Source organism: Glycine soja, chromosome 20 (assembly GCF_004193775.1).
Source record: "Glycine soja cultivar W05 chromosome 20, ASM419377v2, whole genome shotgun sequence".
In the NCBI taxonomy this organism is placed as follows: domain Eukaryota; kingdom Viridiplantae; phylum Streptophyta; class Magnoliopsida; order Fabales; family Fabaceae; genus Glycine; species Glycine soja.
This window is the reverse complement of record NC_041021.1, coordinates 39,767,537-39,785,948: the sequence shown is the minus strand read 5'-3', so window position 1 is coordinate 39,785,948 and position 18,412 is coordinate 39,767,537. Positions and strand designations below refer to the sequence as shown.

Below are 18,412 nucleotides of genomic sequence, written 5' to 3'. Positions count from 1 at the left end.
GACTTCCCCTCATTTTTCTCTCTTGCATTCTCCTGGAGGGAAAACAATACATATAAAAAACAAACAGTCACGTCCTTACCTCAAAACCTCCCATCTCTTTCACTAGATTTACACTACCTATTTCTGCTGACTCTTTTCCTTTCTTTCTAAAACACACAAACGAAGACTCTCCTCACCACAACAAACCGAACCCTCAGCAAATCAAATATTGATTATGTTTGAATTAGTTGGGTTCATCATGAGCCCAACGTCCACCTCATTTTTTTTTCTAAGTAACAAATTTAGTCCATGCATAAGCACCATCTCTACACCTCATCTTTAAGCCTTGATGACTATTTTCACATATCAACACATGTAATGTGATTTTCACTGAATAACCACCATAGGTGGTGCACGATCTCTCATCTGCATAGCCATACCCAGCTCAAAGCAAGACCATTGACTCATCACCAGCAAGCTATAATGGCGGTGGTAGGAGAGTTAAATAAGTTTTTATTGAATTAAAAATAATTAGTAATCTTACATTTTATTTTCATTCATTAAAGTGACAATAAATTTTTAACACTTGTTTAATTTATAATTTTGTTTGGACTTTTTTAGAACTTAAAACCATTTTCTTCTTTTATTACTATCTAAAAGAAAATCCTAGTATATGTTACTACTACAAGTTTATAAGAGATGATCGCTCTCGTTTCGTTACGCTATGGGATGCTTGAATTGAAGCATGGCAAGGGTCTTTGCTAGAGATAAGGAAATCGCTTTCATTTCATATCCACGAGAGAAAACCAAAAAACGCATCTAATTATTTTCTATTCACTTCATTTCATAAGTAGAAAAAATAGTACCTGCTTCGTCTTTTCCTACGCACCTTATCTAATCGCTGACACATGTCACCCATGCTCTTTACTTCCGGGACCAAAACGTCGTCGTTCCGTTGGGATATTTCACCTCTAACGTTCGCAGCACGCACTTCACACTCGGTTTCACAGTGCACACTTCAGACGAAAGAGAAGAGACAATAATGGCGGGTTTTGGCGGGAAAAAGGTGTACCAAATGGTCGTCGGTTTCGGAGGCAGTGGCCTCGGCCAGGTCGTCATCGCTGTCGCCGTCTCCTTCCTCGCCCGCGTCTTCTCCGCTCCCGGCCCCGCCCTCTCTCCGGTGAACGACGCAGACCACGTGCCGGAGAACGATTCCGACGACGTCGAAGCTCCGACCGCCGGCAAGGTCACGCCGGTCACAATCCGGTGGAGAAACATCAATTGCTCCCTTTCCGATAAATCCTCCAAGTCCGTGAGTTCCTGTTTCCTTCTTCTCGTGAATGCTAGTTAAAATCCTGTTAATTAAAATTTGGCTATTTGTCGCAATTAATTTGTTAATTATTTCGTTACATACACTGCACATTTTGGTTCAACCTTGTAAGTTGCTTGGTTTGATAGGGATTTATAGATTATTCTTTATTTTTAATTCTGGTGATGATTGGTAGGTGATGTAAAAAACAGGTGAGGTTTCTGCTTAAAAATGTGAGTGGAGAAGCTAAGCCTGGAAGGTTATTAGCCATAATGGGACCTTCAGGTTCAGGGAAACGACGTTGCTTAATGTTCTTGCGGGTCAGCTCACGGCATCTCCTCGGCTGCATTTGAGTGGCGTTTTGGAGTTCAATGGAAACCCTGGTTCCAAGAATGCTTACAAGTATGCTCGTTTGTTTGTGAATCAGAACTGTATTTGCTGTAGTTTATATATATATATATATATATTTCTTTTTTCAGTTGCTAAGGAGATCAATTAAAATGCCATTGTTTATTGGTGTAGGTTTGCATATGTGAGACAGGAGGATCTCTTTTTCTCGCAGCTCACAGTACGGGAGACGTTGTCTCTTGCTACAGAACTCCAGCTTCCTAACATATCTGCTGCGGAAGAGAGGGATGAATTCGTGAACAATCTCCTTTTCAAACTAGGGTTGGTGAGTCGTATACCAGAACTTGTGTTAGTGGCAAAGTAGTTACTGCTAGTATGTTGGAATATAGGAACAGTTACTACAATCCTTTATATCTTCCTTGAAGAATCAATTTCAATTCATCCATTCTGATCAACTGCAACTGCAATTTGTATTGTACATAATTACTTTCAGCTTTCCTCTTTCAAATTTATGATTGAAAATGTGTTGCTCTTGTTGGATAGTCCTATGTTACTGATACTCCCTTTGGCATCTGTATGCTTTTTCTTCAAAAGGTTAGCTGTGCTGATACCAATGTTGGTGATGCAAAAGTTCGTGGAATTAGTGGTGGTGAAAAGAAACGCTTATCCATGGCATGTGAACTACTTGCAAGCCCATCTGTTATATTTTCTGATGAACCCACAACAGGTAATCATGCACTTGCAGAACTTGCTTTGAATTGAACTTGAACTTTGCGTATGATATAGTGTAAGTATATGGCTGATAAAACAATAATATAACCTTGCATACAGAAAGTATATTCCTTGTATGCATGCTTAAAATAAAAACTAAGAAATAGTTTAGGGAGATAACTTTTGAACCACAAGTGTTTTTTCTAACATTAGCATATACTTCAGAAGGAGTTCCTTGCATTTTAGTCTATATAACAATAGCATAATAATGTGCACAAATATAATTTTTCACCTTTGATGATTTTTTTTTATCACAAAAGTCATGCTTTCTTTTTTAAATCTTTGATGTAATATCATGTAAATGGATTTTCCCAGCCAGTAGCTGCTTCCAAATGCAGTCAATTTGTACAGACAATCATAACCTCTCTCTCCACATATTTTGTCATGAAGTTGTTTTCTGTGTTTTCAGGACTTGATGCCTTCCAGGCTGAGAAAGTCATGGAAACTCTCCAACAACTTGCACAAGATGGTCATACTGTAATTTGTTCGATACATCAGCCAAGAGGTTCAGTGTATAGTAAATTTGATGACATCATCTTGCTAACAGAGGGTTCACTTGTTTATGCTGGTCCTGCTCGTGATGAACCACTGGCATACTTCTCAAAATTTGGGTTATCATCTTAACCTTATTTATATTAAGCCATTATACGTTCTCCACACTGGGAATTCTCTCAAGTCTCAATATTATATTATTTAAGAATTATGGCGCAGTTAGTTTCATATTCTACTGAACAACCTTTTTCATTTTAACTGACTTCTTTATATTCAGTTGATAACACAACCTTTTCTGTCTATTATTTGACAATCTTAATTTGAAAAGGTATACTTCTCGAAAATCCAAGAAATCCAGATTAGAAGCTTGCCAAAATTTCAAATATAATATTTACATTTTTTACGATTTAATCAAGTCTTTGCTTGTTATTGGTAGCAACATTGTGATAAGCAATATTCTTGGAGTAATATTATGCTTCTATTGTTACTGTACTTGTTTACTTTCAAAACCAGACTGAGTTAATATGAATTAGGGTCTTTATCACATGTCTAAGGATTTTCTAGCAAAGTCATAATGATATTAAGTAGTGTATGAATTGAATCCTTACTCGCATAATTGGTTTTTATATATATATATAACTAACTCTCTGAGAGGAAGGTTTCTTTCATCATCTTTCTGAACCTTGATATTTGCCTAGTTTCCAATTTTTATGCAGTTGGTAGATATTTCTGTTTTGGCTTCAAGTTGAGATGTTAAGTGAATATATTCTGCGATAGTCTTTTAACCTTTTCTTCATTGAATATATTCTGCGATAGTCCCTTTCTTCCTAGTGTTTGTTTGTTGCAAATATCTGAATAGGACTATAGGAGTAAGAAATAGTGGATTGAAATTATTTTACATTACTTTAAATTTTATCTAGAGTTTAATAGGCATGCATTGTTATTGTAAAAGTTTTTAGACTGTCATTCAATCAAAAACATCCTTAGTATGACCTTTAAGGTAATTGTTATAAAAGTTAACAAGCATATCACATATGGCGGTTTGTGATTGGATGGTGTAAAAATCCTTAACATTGTCTGTGTATATATTATTTATTCTTTTATCTGTGACTTCTTTACTGTTTGTTTTGAATAATTGGTTGATACTTGTCCATGTAACAGGTACCAGTGTCCAGATCATATAAATCCTGCTGAATTTTTGGCTGATCTAATATCCATAGACTACAGTTCTGCTGATAGTGTCTATACCTCTCAAAAAAGGATTGATGGTCTTGTTGAGTCATTCTCACAAAGACAATCTGCAGTTATATATGCAACTCCAATTACTATAAATGATCTGTCGAACAGTAGAAAAAAAATCAGCCAGAGGGCTGTAGTAAAGAAGAAAGGAGTTTGGTGGAAGCAATTTTGGTTGCTCCTTAAAAGAGCATGGATGCAGGTCTGCCTTTTTTAATTTGTTGATTGTCTGCTCATAGGATGGAAGGATTTGGATAAATTGCATGATAGGACCCATATAAAGTTTTCCTTCTTGAACAAATTTTAAGTATCTTAAGACTATGAGGTTTCCTTAAGTCATTTGGCAAGATATAATCACAAAAGTGGATTGCTATTTATTGTTTTCACATCTTGTATGTTGTGCAGTTAAATATTTATTTTCTCCATATTACATTACAGACTCAACATAATCACCTGTTATCTTTAATTTTTTATTCTGATCACTAGATATTATATGTAGTTTTGGAAGATAATAAAGGATCATGTATTTCTTATACCCAGTATTAGGAGAAAACTTATTTCTCATTCATTGGATTGGTGATTGTCTGGCTAACTAGGCTTCCCGTGATGCACCAACAAACAAAGTTCGGGCAAGGATGTCAATTGCGTCGGCAATTATCTTTGGGTCAGTATTTTGGAGAATGGGAAATTCTCAGACTTCAATACAAGACAGAATGGGATTACTTCAGGTTTGTGATGTTCTTGATTCCTGCATGCTTGTTTCTCATATTGGCTTGCTGCTAACACTGCAGAACAACTATGAAATGTTTCTATTCTACATATTCAATTTTATTCTACTACGTGGTTGTAACCCATAAACAGAATATGATTTTTCTGAGAGGTAACTTAGAAAACAGAGAAGGGAGGAAAAGAATGCTTTTGTTATTGGTGATTGAAATACAAACATAAAATAGGAGGATTTCTCCTTCTGAAGGTTTTTCCTTCACTAAGGGTTGTCCTGTTCACAGCTGTGCTAATGCTCTGTTCTCCAAAACTAATAAAACTGAATGATCTCTCTACACTTACATTTCCCTATTTATTTATCTAATAATCCCCTCTAACGGTGAATACTAACTTTTCCTTTGTCATCCCTTTATTCTTCCAACTTCCAAGCAAACCTCCTATCCTATCTAACACTAATGTTGAAGAAAATCATGTATACATTTAAATTCATGTATATTGGCTGTTGTGGAATTAATTATGCATATTAGAATGATCTTCTGAGGTAATATCTACAAGTTTTTGTCTTCAGACAACTTGCTTTGATAATTAGACCTTTGACTATTAATCCTTTGATTTTTGGTATAGACACCTTCTGCTCACGTGAATAAACCACATATATCTGATCAAAACTGTGCACTAGAATGCTATGCTAGTGATCCTATGTTATCCAATTATTATATGATTAGATACTTGAGGGGTTAATTATTACTTTATTAGTATCAAATAGTTAGACACAAAAAATTGAGCATAAGAAGATAGTAATTATACACTAATCATGTTTTCATGATTGATCATTTTTTCATGATGTAGACAAATAAGTTCCAAGGAGAATGGAAACTATCTAATTTGATTTTTCTGTCATAAAATGTTCACTCATCACCACCTATTTTATTTATTTGTCTTATTAGTTTAGTACTTTAGTTGATTTTGTAAGGTCAAATTCCTAAAATAATAGTGAGATTTTTGCTTATTGACATAAAATAAAAATCTTATGGGGACAACCAATTAATTGTGCAGGGATAGTGTTATCCAAAATCTAGTACACTTGACTATTTGAGTTTCATCTTTTATTGTGTAATTGTCTTGACAATCGCTTTGAAAAGCTTTAAACCCAAATCTTGTGATGTTATCAAAATGACAAATTCACTTGGCTAAGTTTGCTTTCCTTAATTACATGGTGAGCCTCACAGGTTACTGCAATAAACACAGCTATGGCTGCTCTCACAAAGACTGTTGGTGTGTTTCCAAAGGAATGGGCAATTGTAGATAGAGAACGTGCTAAAGGCTCATACTCCTCAGGCCCCTATCTGTTCTCAAAATTGTTGGCTGAGATCCCCATTGGAGCAGCATTTCCATTAATGTTTGGTGCTGTTTTGTATCCAATGGCACGTCTGCATCCTACTTTGCAAAGGTGCTATAGTTTGAATCAAATTGCAATTTTCTTTCATATTTAACTTTTTGTTGGGGTAGTAGTTGATTGAAATTTTCTGTAATTCTTTATATGATGAGGACCGAGAAATATGCATGATTTTCTAAACGTCCTTCACAATCCATTATTGTCATTGTTTCATTTCTGAGGATTATTTATATTGGCCAATCCCAAAGGCTGTAGGGGTATACATACATAGGTGGTGACCAATGAATATTCTGTAGATAAAAAATAACATTAAATATTTTCCTTTGATCTTATGGAATCTATCCCTTATGTCACCATCTCTTCTCTCTCCTCCTTTCTGCCTTTATTCTCTTGAGAGCTTTATTCCTGTTAATTCTTCCCATCTCTTATAATTGACTTATTAATTTGACATTCTAGATTTGGGAAATTCTGTGGCATTGTCACTATGGAATCTTTTGCTGCATCTGCTATGGGTCTTACTGTTGGTGCTATGGTTCCAACCACTGAAGCAGCAATGGCAGTAGGCCCCTCTCTCATGACAGTTTTTATTGTATTTGGAGGCTACTATGTCAATCCTGAGAATACTCCAATCATCTTCCGCTGGATTCCTAATGTTTCTCTGATTAGATGGTAAGCACAGTTCTGATTTATGAGTGAGCAAGAGGAGTTAACTTCAACTATATAGCATGTACTAGGAAACAGAACTGTATTGATATCCTTGCAGAGTTTAATTATGGTTTCCCTTGCTCTAATACTAATGAATAACAAATTGATCTATGCACACTTTCAGGGCTTTTCAGGGACTTTCTATCAATGAATTTAGTGGTCTTCAATTTGACCATCAACATTCATTTGATATTCAAACTGGAGAACAGGTGAGAGTAGAGACATCAATCTTTTCATTTCAATTGGAATATCAAGTTTGATAGAATTGGAAAAAAAGGGATATATTGTGACCACTGGACACCAAAAGTTCAGAGAAATTTTATGAAGTATAAAAAAAAATCTTAAAAAGGAAAAACAAGCTGGCAAAAATGGTTCCTTTTGGGTTTTTGACAAGGGGCACAAGTGAGGGAGGAAAAAAAACCCTGCAATCCTATAAGCTGGCCTTACAGAATAGACTAATCACCATCAGTTTTGAATCAACTTGTATGTTATAATATTACTGAAAGATATTTGTTGCTTGAGTAGTAATGGTTTTATTCTCTCTTCATTATATAAATGGTAATTTTAGAATATTAACCTGGACTTATAATATGCTCTCATTCAACAATTTCTGTTTAAGTTGAAATTAACTTGTGATCCGCTGTCGTCTCTTCTTGGATAACTGTTTCTAGAATAGATAATATCACACAATTATACAAAATACCTATCTGCTTTTCCACTGTCAGAATATATGTGCTTTCTTGAATGCGGATGCAGCTCACTTTGGTATTTCCCCTCCCTTTTTTTACAGGCACTAGAGCGTATTTCCTTTGGAAAAAGTAGGATTAGGGATACGGTGATAGCACAAAATAGAATACTGCTATTTTGGTATTGCACCACCTATCTTCTCCTCGAGAAAAACAAGCCCAAATACCAGCAACTTGAAAGCCCGATTGACCACAACAAACCTCATTTAAAACTTGAGCTCAATTCTGAACAAGTTGATCAGACAATTGAAGCTCTGCCAGTTAGTCAAGTTGATTCCAAACAGCCCCTTGAGTCACCTGAAGTAGATCTTGTTGGCTCTTTTGTCCTCGAAGGTTTGTAATCAGCTGGGCCTACTGCTGTTCTTATCAGATATTCATCTATTTAAAACCACTAGGGTCGACCTAGTGGTGTGGTTGGGGGTAGATGCATGAGGACTTATGTTCGATCCCCATTGCTGGCATTGTACAAAAAAAAAAGAAGATATTCATCTATTTATTGATTTATCTAATACAGGTGCTAAATAGAAAGATACCTTTGCAAAGGATGACCAACAAATACTGAGACAACCGTTTCTTATAGAACAGGACAACAAACACAATGTGATTGGACAACGAAAACATCAGCTTATGCTTACAGGTTGTTAGCTTTTTGGTCGAATTACAGATTGTTAGATGTAATAATAAACAGTCATGGTGGATAATCTTGGACTGTCTCATGTTGATTCATTTGATTATAGTGTCTATTTTCATTAAATGATGAGATTATGTGGAAATCATCCCTGAGATGGGTTTTTCTAGAGGTTGGTCACAGGTTTCCTTTCTGTGAACTTCGTAATGAATTACATTGGCCTAATGGATTATCTCTTCCTACGTAAGATGTGGGATTACTTCCCAATTGTTATTATTATTATTATATCCCAATTCCCAATATGATATTTGGGTGGAAGAAAATGAATGAAAAATCTGTGTTGCGAATAAAAAATTAAGACAAGAAAAAAATATGGGAGTCAAAATATCTCTCTTTACTGATAGGATTAAAGGAGATAAATGGATAATAGCTATTTTAATGGGAGGAGAGGTGAGTGAAAAAAAAATATAAAAAAAAATCCTTTGTTTAATGTAGTTAAAAGGAAAGGAGAGTAATTTAGTTAACATACTTTAGCCCATGGGTTCAAAGAGGTATTTGCATTTATGATTTATCTCTCTTTAGGGTGAAGTGAACGTAAATGATATTTGAGTTCGGAAGTTTTTCTGCCTTGGTCTGTGCTATCATTGCCTCTTAAATTTTTTATAAAAAAAATGATAATTTACTTTTTACATTTAAATCTCTCTAACATCGAATAAGGCTAAAATGAAATAGATTTTTGTTTCTTTATTTTTTTACTTTAATTTTTTAAAACTCAAATGAGAAAATTATATAAAAGATTTATCTTTGGACAATTGAAAGTGTACAAATTTTGAGTTTAACTTTTATGTAATATCAGTGTAAGTTTTAAGTTTTTTATTGTAAATATTAATAACCATATGTGACAATTTATAATTGAATAACATAAAATTATTTTATTATCATTAATCATATATTATTGTCAAAATTTATAATGATTAAACTATTTGTACTTTGAATATATATATGCAATAATTTTATTTGTCTATTTTAAGGTATAAAGAAAGTTATTTTTTTTCTTTTTCATTACATATCAAATAAGGGATTTCTGGTTTTCTTTTGATGTTCTTCTTTGTCCTTTTCTTTTATTTTCCATTGAACTAAACAGACCGTTGTACGTTAATACGTAGCTTTGCTGTTTCTTGTCCAAAAGGTGTGAACTTTGTCATCGTCGACCGACTTGGATTGCCTGTTATCACAAGCTCAATTTATCAACTTGTCTTCATTTCTTTTAATTTTTTCATCGTAGTCGTTTAATTTATGAATCACGTATTTTGTTCTTATAGTATTTTCTATTTAAATTTTATTAAATAAAGATGTCATGTCAAATCACAAGCTCAATTTATCAATGCCTTTATTTCTTTTAATTTTTTCATTTTAGTCGTTTAATTTATGAATCACGTATTTAGTTCTTATACAATTTTTTATTTAAATTTTATTAAATAAAGATGTCATCTCAATGAAAAATAAATTCAAGAAGGATCGTTATTTATAACTTATGTAAATGTTACATTTTTATCATCGACCAAGTATATAACCAATCTATAAAATATATATATATATATATATACACATAAGCTGCCATCTCCAAATTTTGTTTTAAACTAAAAAATTGACACATTTTAATTTTATAAAAAAAATATACTGAAAATTTTGTAGGAACCAATCTGTAATATTTTCATACTTACATATTTTAGCCAATTCTTCATATTAAAAAAATCATTTATCAACGAATAAAAAAATAAACGTTGTGATTGTATTCATAACTATAGCATTCGTTTAGTAATAATAAATTGTTGATATAAGTATTATGATTACAATATATTACATTAACATGTTTTGATCTCGAGGGATCAGGGAGTGCTGTGACGAGGAAGTTCGCGGCGGAGATGAGCGTCTAGTCCCTAATCGCAATTGCACTCCGATTGAGATATTGAAGTTGCAAAAATGGCAACCTATGGGCTATATCCGTTGAGGATTGCTCCATAACTTCATGTTTTTCCTAACTTTGCTCTTATAATAATCACACCATAATAAATAGATTTCGTAATCTCCAAAAGGAGAAATAATGCACGGTTATACTGTACCTTTTCCTCTTATTTTGAAAGATGAATGCGTGTCTTTAACTTTACATTTAAAAGCAAGCTTGTTAGATTAATTTTACATTTGAAATTGATTTGTGTTATCCACTTACCCGGAACGGATTAAAAGATTAAGGATAAATTTAAAAAAATATTATAATTATAGACAGATTTAATACTCCTTAAATTAACTAATTTTTTTAATTAACATAAATTAATTAACTATGTCCTATAATTAAGAACAAAGATAATCGTTATTATAAAAATTAATAGATTTATCATAAATAGTGATTCGAACTTAACACAAGTTTGTTATCCACCTGGAATGGATTGAAAGGTGAGAAACAATCTATTACGGTTAAAAATCACTCAAAATTGTTTAACATGTTTTAAACACCCAAGCAGGCACTGATCTATAAATTATTAATCGTTGCAAAATGTAATTAAATAATAATAAAATTAATAACAAAATTAAATGATAAAGACTAAAAGAATTGACAGATTAAAATTGATCAAGAAACTAAAAGTAAAAAACTTGATAAAGTTTATGTATTAAAAACATAATTAATCTTTTAAAATTTCATAAATGTAATTTTTAGGGAATGATAACTATTTTAAAAAATAAGAAGAAATAAAAACTTAGATCAATATTTTTTTTTTATAGAAAATATGATATATTGTAATTATCATCGCACCTCCAAACATATAAAAAAAGTACATGTATTCTAGAATGGTGAGTTTCCTACCAGAGAAGAAGAAACATCAGTCCTTAGCCATTGTTACCTGCCGTTTGCTTCATGTTTGTTACAACTGTAGAGAAGGTCAATCTTTCTAGACTGTTGGGCAACATGCACGACTGTAATTGTACGCAGCTTTTTAATCAAAGTTGATTTCCTCCTCAAAATGCAAGTTCAATAACAACTAGAACTAGCTTATAAGCCTATGTGTTGAGCTCAATATGTACAACTATACTAAGTTTGTTAGGTTGATCAAATTCGTGAGGCAGTTGCTTGGGGCACTCAGTAACCTGGATGAAAGGAGGAAAATGTCCTTCACCCTTTCATATAAAAGCAACACGGTGACTCGTCCGTACGAGTCATTGTACATTTTCGAAATTTCTTCTTCTTCCTACCTCGAGAATGCGTCTTCTTCTTCCTCCGAGAGAATGCGTCTTCTTCCTCCAAAATTTCATCTGCCTCCTCCTCTCCTCTTCGGCGGCCTCTCCACTGTTGGTTGCGACCTCTTCTTGGCTGCCTCCTCTTCATTTCCTTGTCTTGTTCTTCCGTCAAGGTTAGTGAATCTTCTTCCTTCTGTGGTTCTTGTTCTTCCTTACCTTCCATGCTTTGGTTTGCATTATTGCTGCTTGTAATGCAAACCAAAGCATGACAGGTAAGGAAGAACAAGAACCACAGAAGGAAGAAGATTCACTAACCTCGACAGGAGAACAAGACAAGGAAATGAAGAGGAGGCAGCAAAGAAGAGGTCGCAACCTGCCATGCTTCCTCTTTGTCTGCTCCGTGCTTATTTTGTGAAAAGGCCGTATGGATTGCCCATCCATATGGCTTTTTTTAAAAACTGGTTTTTCTTTTATTGAAATAGCCATAAGGATTTTTTTTTAAAACTGTTTTAAGCTTTTTTTTAAAAGAAAAGTGTTTTTGTTTTACTGAAACAGTCATACAGATTGCAAATCCATATGGTTTTTTTTTAATGTTTTATTTTAAGTAAAATAGCAAATGTATATGGATTTTTTTTAAAACTGTTTTAAGTCATACGGATTGCCAATCCGTATGGCTTTTTTAAAAAATGTTTTTCTTTTATTGAAACAGTCATACGAATTGTCAATCCGTATGACTTTTTTTTAAATGTTTTATTTTAAGTAAAATAGTCATACGGATTGGCAATAGAAACAGGAAAAGTAGAACAAAAATAATAAAATATTCTTTTGTCAAATATATTTTAGAATGTCACGTTCTCGTGCATCGTCATCACGTTGGACCAACGTGAATGAGGAACTTGAATAGCTTATTGCGAATGTGCCCAAAAAGAATTAGCATATAGTTGCTTGAATGTTAATTTTGTTTTGTGCTTGAATGCATGTTAATTGCTTAATGTTAATCATGTAAGAATTAACAATTGAAGAGCATGGGGAATGGAAGGAATTGGCAAACATGATGCAGGATGTCGCGGCTCCACCAGAGGCTTTTTTTAGACTGTTAGCGCCAGGGACTAGGTCATGTTCATTTTGATTTAAATAACATTTGATTTTTCTGTTATTTCATGTAACTAACCAATCTTATTTTGTGATATGACATGTAGATTTTTGGTGAAGTTGGTAAGGTATATGATGTCAAGTGGAAGGACGTAATGGACAGTGTATGACATTTGGTTGACAAAGACGAAAATTATCGTAACGTTGTGTACAACAAGGATTTGGACCGTCCAGTCATTATAGCAGGGTGGACAGCACTACACGATTTTTACTAGCTAACCGGAGATCATCTAGTATCCTTGCATCATTATGGTAAGAGTGTATTTTTTCTTACTATATTCAAGACCAGTTGTCTGTCCAGATCATTCCCAAGATGACAATCTTTATATCATCAAGTGTCAGGTTATGTGACCTTCAAGGTTTAACTCACTAAGCATAAAGTTTCCTATAGCAGTCTGGTAAGCAACTTCCTAATTTCATTTCTTTATTTTTCAAGTTTTAAATTTCATTACATAAATTGCTAACATAATACTATTCTTAATATCAGGACGTTCCAAGCAGTATGTATTATTTTCTTAAAGACAAAAGCTGGACTCATTTGCACTTGGAGAACGTTGCTGAATGTCGGCTTGTGTTCAATCATTGGAGGAAGACACTTAAAATTGAAGCTGGATGGAAACATTTCTGCGAAACGTTGTCCTTGAAAGCTGACATGAAAATCGTTTTTGAATTCATTGATCCCACCCTTAATCGTGTGCTTTATTGGCTATGTTTATAAACATTTTAGGATTTGGAACATTTTAATTACTATGAACATTTAAATTATTATGAACATTTAAATTACTTTTGAATAATTTATTTATATAATAGTTGTCTTATAATATTTGTTTTATCATGTGTTGATTCTAAATTTGTTTATTTATATAATAGTTGTCTTATAATTTTTGTTTTATTATGTGTTGATTCTAAATTTGTTGTAACTTATATATAATAGTTTTTTGTAATGTCTAATATTATCCCATTATTTTTGAAAAAATTTGGTCATGTTTTTTAAATATTTTTTTTAATTAATGACTAAATTAAATTTTATCATTGCTAAATTTAACCAATTAGTAAATTAAAATTGATAACTAAATTTAAGCAATAACTGAATTAAAATTAATCATTAAAATATTATGTGAATTAATTCGTTTTATCATTGCAATTTTTTTTTTATTTTTGTAATCCGTATAAAAAAAGGCCGGTATAAAAAAAAAAGTTGACGTTCGTACGGATTGACAATTCGTATGGTCATACGGATTGCCAATCTGTACTTACGTCAACTTTTTTTGGCACTCGTCTCATTTTTCGACAACAAAAATCGACCAAAAATCACCGTATACTCCTAAAAAATTCACGTACACCACCGGAGACTAAATACGCTTTCAAAGCACCCTTAACGAAAGCAACTTACACTAAGTTACGAAAAATTTACAGGAAAAAAAATGACGCTACAGAAATAAAAAATGTAGCTGTTATTTGTAATCAAAAATACCACAAGGGTATTTTCGGCATTTTGGTAAGTTGTTGGGTGCCCCTCCAAAAATGTTGGGTGTCCCAAACAACTCTCAATTCGTGATCAAATAATTTTTAGTGGTTCTTATATTTATTTTCACACAATAAAGGCTTGACAAAAAAAAGAGTATGCCTACAAGTATTTTTCTAACATTTATAATTTGTTTAACAATAAATTAAAAGAGTATGGTGTGAGAGACGGCATGATCTTTTTAGGGCTAAATTTATTTCTAAATTATCAAATAGGAATAAATTTTAAATAAATATCCAAAAAATAATAAATAGTAGGATATTTCACGACTTTTGAATTCAAAGTCATAAATCATTTTATAACTTTTACTTTTTTTTCTTTTCTACCGAGGTCATAAAAAATTTTATAATTTTATAATTTTTTTTTTCTTAATACGGCTTTGAAGTCGCAAATTTTTTTATATATATTTTTTATAAAAGTCATAAATTATCTACCACTTCAAAGTGATAAATAATTTTATTTAAATTAATATTTTTAGTTTTAGCTTTATTTAATATTTTCTATATTTTGTATGTTGTTTTATTTAATATTTTTATATTTTTGTATATATTGTTTATATAATATTTTTTTATATTGTTTTATTTATTTATTTTTCCTTTTTATATTATTTTTGTTAATATTTTCTTCTTTTTTTTCTTATGTTAAGAATTTTTTTTAATTGTAGTGCATTCCAACGAATTCAACTTTAAAGTCATACATATAGTCACGACCTTAGCTTCATTTTATTAGAGTTTTATTTATAGAAAATATATTAAATAAAATAATATAAAAATATAGAAAATATTAAATAAAAAATTATATGCAAAAGTATGAAAACATTAAATAAAATAATATACAAAATTATTAAAAATTAAATACAAAATATATAGGACTTTGAATTCGTAAACTCTATCAAAAATATAAAAAAAATATGACTTTAAAATTGTATTAAAAAAATAATAAGTCGTAAATTTTTTTACGACTTCAGTCAAAAAAGTCATAAAATAATTTACGACTTTGAAAATCATGGATATCCTCTTACTTATCTATTTTTGGTTATTTATTTAAAATTTATTCTCATTTGACAATTTAGAAAAAAAATTCCCCTAAACGATCATTTCGCATGTTGTCAGAAGCATGACAAATAGTATCTTGCTAGCATTCTCCTTAACCAAATCCTCAAATAAATTATGTTTAATTTGCATTTTCTAATTTGGTATAAAATTTGGATTTTGTTAAATTGGTACTATCTCCGGTATTTTTTTTATAAGAAACAAGTAAGTAATAATGTATTTTACATTATAACCTATTTCTTATAAAAATATCCAAAGGTAGTATTATATACCTATTAAATTAGTAATGTAATGAAACAATTTTTGTAATAATCATGATTTAAAATAAGATCACTACAAGGACAAAAAAATTGATACTCAATCTTAAAAATGAATTAAAAAAATAAGATGCTATAATTGCATTGTACAAATTTGGCACGCGGATCTTCTAAATTTATTTTATATAGACATATTTGATTCTTAAATTGCTCACCTTAATTATTAATTAAGGTCTACTAGTGCAATAAACTCAAAACTTTGGGCACGCAGCTTAACATTTGAATGTTATCAGTCAAATTTAAATATTTTTTTAGTACTTAAAATATTTTAGATAATAATTTAAGCAGTAAAAAAGTATTATTTTAAACGTTATAAGAATGAAAAATAAAATAAATTAATTTATAATGACTAAAGAAAATAAATTTATAAGAATAAAAAGTAAAAATATTAAATTATAAAGAATAAAAAAATATTTAAAGAAATAGTTAATTTGATAAAGAAACTCAATTTAATTTCGCTAAATAGCATGCATGTGATATTGTCCTTTGCAAATATTACGTAGCTAGCTAATACTCGTTTTAATTATCAGCCCTTGCATTGATCACCTTGACAATTTCTTCTACACGTTTTAATTTTGCAGGAATTATTTTCCTGCAATACCTTGAACCCGAATGACCTGTCCACTGGAGATAATTAATGTTGATTGGATATAATCATATAATTACTCAGAAGTCAACATGTCTGACTTTAGTTTTGTAGTAATACTTTTTTTTTAGGTCCGTTTGATTGAGTGGAGGAAAAATAAGAAGGAAAAAACCATTTAAAATTTAAAATGGAAAGAAAAAAAAATAAACTTCTGTTTTTATAGGTCAACTTTATTCTCTCTATTTCCTTTACTTTCTCTTCAATCAAACAAAAAAATATATTTCATTATTCATTTTGTTTCTCTATTTTTTTCCTTCCACTTTCTCTTCTAACAAATATAGGATAAAGATTTTGGTTTGAGTTTTTTATATTTTTAATTAATTAAAAATATATCACCAATACTTATTAATAGAGATGGAAAAATTTACCTAAATAAGGTCAAATTTATTTTATAAAATGTTAACAAGAACCTAAACTGATATATCCACCCTTTTTTTTCAGGTTCAATCTTTCCTCTTGTATATGGATAAAAGTTAACTTGGCCTAATTAAATTATATTCGCACCATACATAACTTATTATACTCTTTGTTGTTGTTGAACAGTTTACAATGAAGTTTTATGTTCTTAACACGTAATCGTTGAAAAAATTGGGATGAAATAGGGGGATATTTTAAGTGTTCACGTGATTATTAAATAATTTTTAACTGTGATTAATTTTATATAATTATATGATAGAAATTAATTTTCTTCACTCTCTCATACAAATTCATACATACATACATATATATATATATATATATATATATATATATATATATATATATATAATTTTCATTATTTTATATGTACGTAACTTTTTTGTATATATTAAACATAAAACTTTTATCTAAATTTATGAGAAGACTAAATATTTTATAAATTTAACTCAGTTTTACAATCTCATTTAATATATCTCCCAATATATATATATATATATATATATATATATATATATATATATATATATATATATATATATATATATATATATATATGTCTTTTATAGACAAAAATTTACAACACAATTATACGTAAACTTTTTTACTTCAAGTAGTAATTTTATGGCTTAAATATTTATTTTGCCTTATGAGGTAATGCGATTTTTACTTATTTATACATTGAAGTGTGACTTTAAAACATTTTTTTAGTTATGCAGATATTAGTCTAATTAAAATCAATTTTTCAAATTACTTGCTCCGATATGTGTAAACTTATGTTTATGCATTTACAAAATTTTGAAGTTTAATTTACTTTTTCTTAACCAACTGTAGATAGAAAAAATACTCTAGAAACGTAATAAATGATTATCAAAATTATGAATTCGCAAGTAATTATTTTCCAAATAAAAAATAGAAAAAAGTCTCCTATTTAATTTGTATACCAATTAAAATTGACATATATATATATATAAATGAGAGATCAAATTATATCAATGTAATCTTGATAACTATTATATCATATTGTAATTTTTAATTGAATAATATTTTCTTAAAATTCATCTTTAAATTAAAATTTCATTTCACAGATATTATATATATAAAATTTTATATTAATAAAAAATCATTTATTACTTCATTTATATATATTAAAATTAAAGTAACATAAACATTTAAAAATATATTAAAATACGGATCATTAACTTATCTTATTGTTGTTATTCATGAAATTTGACATAAATTTTTTTGATGATATGTAAATACAATTAAATGATTAGATCAATAAAAATCATATTTTATATCAAACTATAAAAATAATAAAAATTATATTTTATATCAAACTATAAAAATAATATAATAGTTATAATTTGATCCTCCTTTTATATATATATATTTTACCATCCTAGATGAGATTCATAACTGCATTCAGACAGGAAAAAAAAGATATTCAAGAATAGTTATTTTAATATAGCGGGGTGTCTCAAAAGTTTACAAAACTATCTTAGTCGAAAAAAAATTATTTTTGACTTAATTATACTTTTCATTTAAATTTGAATTTTTTTACAAATTTTATTCTTAACTTTTTTATATATTGACAGATTTTATCCCCATTTTTTTTAACAAAATTTACTTTTAACTTTTACATTTTTGTCGGCATGTGATGTCACCAAAAGATAAAATTCATAAGTTTTTAAAAAAGTTAGAAATAAAATGTATCAAATTAATTTATTAAGGTA

General features: G+C 30.2%; 1 pseudogene; it reads left to right on the top strand.

Moving 5' to 3' along the window:
* The first annotated feature begins 831 nt into the window (after positions 1-831).
* On the top strand, positions 832-8,580 carry LOC114401208 (annotated as a pseudogene).
* The last annotated feature ends 9,832 nt before the right edge of the window (positions 8,581-18,412 follow it).